The sequence below is a fragment of the Primulina eburnea genome, chromosome 13 (genome assembly GCF_022965805.1).
Source record: "Primulina eburnea isolate SZY01 chromosome 13, ASM2296580v1, whole genome shotgun sequence".
In the NCBI taxonomy this organism is placed as follows: Eukaryota; Viridiplantae; Streptophyta; class Magnoliopsida; order Lamiales; family Gesneriaceae; genus Primulina; species Primulina eburnea.
The window spans coordinates 23,626,281-23,631,462 of record NC_133113.1 but is presented as its reverse complement, the minus strand read 5'-3'; the positions used below and the strand labels follow the sequence as shown (position 1 = coordinate 23,631,462).

Sequence of the window (5,182 nt, the reverse complement as noted above, 5' to 3'; positions counted from 1 at the left end):
TCGTGCGGGCAAATCGCTTTGAAATCAAGCCAGCCATAATCCAGATGATTCAGAACACAATCCAATTTGGAGGAACTGCAATGGATTACCCAAACACGCACATCGCGGATTTTCTTGAAATTTGCGATACTTTTAAATTCAATGGAGTTTCTGATGATGCTGTTAGGTTGTGTTTATTTCCTTTCTCTTTACGTGATAAAGCTAAAGCGTGGTTAAATTGTTTGCCTATAGGTTCGATCGCTACATGGGACGACATGGCGAAAGCATTTCTCATCAAATACTTCCCTCCCTCCAAGACCATGAAGCTGCGGGCAGACATTACAACATTTGGTCAATTTGATCATGAGTCTTTATATGAGGCATGGGAACGCTTCAAGGATCTACTACGAAGATGCCCACATCACGAGTTACCACTTGGGTTAGTCGTTCAAACATTTTATTATGGTTTGCTTACTCCTAACCGTACTATGATAGATGCTGCTGCTTGTGGAAACCTGTTGAGGAAGACTGCGGAAGAAGGATATGAGTTGTTGGAGGAGATGGCTGCTAGCAGTTATCACCCTCAATCTGACAGGAACAACCAGCGGAGAAGTGCAGGAGTTCACCAGGTAACTGATTTTTCTGCTATTACTGCACAACTGGATGCATTGAACAGGAAGCTGGATGGCTTGAACATGGGTGGCACAGCTATGCGTCTGCAAGAGATATTCTGTGAGAAATGTGGAGGGGAACACTACGTGAAAGACTGTCAAGATGGAAATCCCTTCTATGTGCAAAATGAGGCACCGGTGAATCAAGTGGGAGTCCAAAACCGCCCAAGGAATGACCCTTATTCGAACACATACAATACTGGGTGGAGGCAACATCCCAACTTCTCATGGGGCGGTCAAAACAGTCAGAATAGACCGCAAGGAGGACAACAATATGGGAAACAACCGATGTACAGATCCGATCCTCCTAGAGAAGAAAAGTCCAACTTGGAGCAAATGATGTCTAAGTTTATTTCATCCACTGAAACTAGACTTCAAAACCAAGAAGCATCGATAAAGGGGCTCGAGAATCAAATTGGGCAGTTGGCCAAGATGATAGCAAGTAGAGAGCCGGGCACCTTGCCAAGTAATACCGAGACTAATCCAAAAGAGCAAGTGAAGGCCATTGAGTTGAAGAGTGGGAAAATTTTGGAGTCGAAGGGAAAGGAAAAAATTCAAATACCGGATGAACCGACTAAGACATCAAAAGGTAAGTCTTCTAACTCCACACCAGCACCCACTGCACAACCTAAAATTGTTATACCTCCTCCTTTCCCTGCTGCATTGAAAAAAGCAAAACTAGATGCACAATTTGGTAAGTTTCTCGAGGTGTTTAAAAAATTGCATATCAATATTCCCTTCGCCGATGCTTTAATGCAAATGCCTAGTTATGCTAAATTTTTGAAGGATATTTTAGCAAATAAGAGGAAGTTGGAGGGTCACATGACAGTGAACTTAACTGAAAATTGCTCCGCTTTGGTGCAAAACAAAATCCTACCGAAGCTAAAAGACCCAGGGAGTTTCTCTATTCCTTGCATGATTGGTGATGTTGTTTTTCATAAGGCATTATGTGATCTTGGTGCAAGTATTAATCTTATGCCATTGTCCGTGTTTAGGAAACTTGGGTTGGGAGAGCCTAAGCCGACGAGGATGTCCTTGCAACTGGCTGACAGATCTGTCAAGTACCCCCGTGGAGTGATTGAGGATGTGCTAGTGAAAGTGGACAAATTCATTTTTCCTGCGGATTTCGTGGTTCTCGACATGGAGGAGGATACAGAGATGCCTCTATTCTTGGGGAGACCGTTCCTTGCAACTGGCAAGGCACTAATTGATGTACAAGAAGGGAAGTTGAGATTGAGAGTGGGCGAGGAAGATATTACTTTTGATGTTTTTAATGCACTTAAGCACACACTGCATTCTGCTAGTTGTTTTAGAATTGATACTTTTGACTCTCTTGTGTCTTACTATGTGCAGGATGTTTTTAGGGACCCTTTGGAAGCCACTATCACTATTGAATTGGGAGAAGAGGAATTGGATGAAGAAAAAGCTGAAATAGTAGCATACTTCAATGACAACCATCCATGGAGAAGGCCGATGAGGATGAAACTGGAAGATCTAGGAGAGCGCAGTGATTTGATCCCTCCAAAATCGAGCATCGAGGAGCCACCGACGCTTGAACTCAAACCCTTACCTCCGCACTTAAAGTATGTATTCCTAGGTGAGAATAACACGTTTCCTGTCATTATTTCTGCTGCTTTGACAAATGCTATGGAGGACAAATTGTTGCAAGTTCTCAAAGAGCACAAAAGGGCATTCGCTTGGAAGGTGGCAGACATCAAGGGAATCAGTCCATCGATATGCATGCATAAAATCTTGATGGAAGAAAAGTACTCACCTCTCGTGCAACCTCAAAGACGACTAAATCCAAAGATGCAAGAGGTAGTGAAAGCTGAAACTATTAAACTTCTCGATTCAGGTATTATCTACCCTATTTCCGATAGTGCTTGGGTAAGTCCGGTTCAATGTGTGCCTAAGAAAGGTGGGATTACGGTGATCACCAATGAAAAGAATGAACTTATTCCCACGAGAACTGTTACGGGGTGGAGAGTGTGTATTGACTATAGGAAGTTGAATGATGCCACCCGTAAGGACCATTTTCCCTTACCTTTATTGATCAAATGTTGGAGAGATTAGCGGGGCATGAATTTTATTGTTTTCTAGATGGATATTCGGGGTATAATCAAATCACAATTGCACCTGAGGACCAAGAGAAAACCACTTTCACTTGTCCTTATGGCACGTTTGCTTTTCGCCGAATGCCTTTTGGTCTTTGTAATGCACCTGCTACATTTCAGCGCTGTATGACTGCTATATTCCATGATATGATTGAAACCTTTCTTGAAATATTTATGGATGATTTTTCTATCTTTGGTGCAACGTTTGATGAGTGCTTGCAGAATTTGAGATCCGTGTTGAGAAGATGCGAGGAGACGAACTTGGTGCTCAATTGGGAAAAGTGCCATTTCAAGGTACAAGAGGGAATTGTTTTAGGACACAAGGTTTCGGAGCAAGGAATTGAGGTGGACAAGGCAAAAATTGAAGTCATAAAGAACCTACCACCACCAGCCTCAGTAAAGAGAGTTAGAAGTTTTTTAGGCCGCGCTGGTTTCTATCGGCGGTTCATCAAAGATTTTTCTAAAGTTGCCAAACCTCTATCTTCTCTACTTATGAAAGATATGCCCTTTGATTTTAATTCTAACTGTTTGCAGGCATACGAGGATTTAAAGGAGCGCTTGGTGACGGCTCCTGTCTTGGTGGCACCAGATTGGGATCTGCCCTTCGAGATCATGTGCGATGTCAGTGATGCTGCGGTTGGTGCTGTCCTCGGCCAAAGACGGAACAAGGTATTCTACACTATATACTATGCAAGTAAGACTCTAGATGAATCACAATTAAATTATGCCACCACTGAAAAAGAGTTACTTGCAGTAGTGTTTGCACTTGATAAATTTCATGCATATCTTGTTTTGTCAAAAGTCATTATTTACACAGACCACTCTGCACTGAAATATTTGCCTGCTAAAAAAGATGCAAAGTCACGCTTACTTCGGTGGATCTTACTGTTACAATAGTTTGATTTGGAAATAAAAGATAAGAAAGGTGTTGAGAATGTGGCGGCGGATCATTTATCTAGACTAGAGCTTGTTAGTAATGACTGTGTAGATCAAGCTATTAATGATTGGTTTCCTGACGAGCAACTGTTTGAGATGAAACATTGTCCATGGTATGCAAATTTCGCTAACTTTCTTGTCACAGGCACACCTCCACCAAACCTATCGTTTCACCAACGAAAGAAATTCTTTTCTGACATGAAATACTATTTTTGGGAGGAACCGTTTTTGTTTAAAATTTGTGCAGATTCCATGATAAGACGGTGTGTTGCGGAGGAAGAGTTTGATCAAATTCTCAACCATTGCCATGACCGTGAGGTAGGTGGTCATTTCGGACCAACAAGGACGGCATCCAAGGTACTTGAATGTGGCTTTTATTGGCCAACTCTCTTTAAAGATGCTCGTTCTTATGTGCTACATTGTGATAAATGCCAGCGGTCAGGTAACATCTCTAACCGTCATGAGATGCCTTTAAATAATATCATTGAATGTGAGGTTTTTGATGTGTGGGGAATAGACTTCATGGGACCGTTCCCCTAGTTCTTTCACGAAAAAATACATCTTGGTAGCGGTGGATTATGTGTCTAAGTGGGTAGAGGCGGAAGCGTATGCCACTAATGATGCTCAAGTGGTCCTAAAATTTTTAAAGAAAAACTTTTTTAACCGATTTGGAACACTACGAGCAATCATTAGTGACGGTGGCACGTATTTTTGCAACAAACTATTTGAAAAACTTTTGAACAATTATGGTGTCACACATAAAATCTCTACCCCCTATCACCCCCAGACGAGTGGGCAAGTGGAGGTGTCTAACCGAGAGATAAAGCGAATTTTGGAGAAAGTGGTAGGTGTCAGTAGGAAGAATTAGTCGGTGAGATTAGATGATGCTCTTTGGGCATATTTTTGCTAGTCGAGCATGGTAGTATTTATTGGGTATGCTTTTGATGCGTAGGCTTGTTCTAGACCTGATTAGCGGTGTTGCGTAAGGCTAGGCTTGCTGTGATAGAGGTACGAAAGTACTATCCGAGATATCCTGGTTGAGTATACATTCATATATGTGTTGCATGAGTATTTGCTGCATTGTTATATGTCATATGATGCATGCTATTATGTCACGAGTTATGATGCATATTGCATATCATGTTGAGCCGTATCTCCTTTGAGATAGCCTTTACTGTTGAGCTGTATCTCTTTCGAGATAAGCTATATCTTGGGGCCGCTCAGCCCTGTCTTGTGGACGCATGGACACCGAGAGTACACAGTGGCCGACGGGTCGGGAGGGCTTCGGTGGTCCGGGACATTTTAGGTCCACGTCTGTCTTGTAGTGGATGCAGTGACCCAGAGGTTGGACCGCGCGGCACTATCCACTTGGCGCCTCTAGACTGAGCATTTTGAGATCCTTTGTGATTCCTGTTTCTTGACTACCCTGGTATCATATCATAGCATGTGCATTTCATATAGGTTTGTATACTCATACTTTAG

General features: G+C 42.4%; 1 non-coding gene across 1 annotated transcript; it reads right to left on the bottom strand.

Annotated features, from left to right (window-relative positions):
* Window positions 1–303: 303 nt before the first annotated feature.
* Window positions 304–409, bottom strand: LOC140811035 (small nucleolar RNA R71). The gene has a single exon (XR_012113426.1). It is a non-coding gene; the product is annotated as a small nucleolar RNA R71 (small nucleolar RNA).
* Window positions 410–5,182: the final 4,773 nt, after the last annotated feature.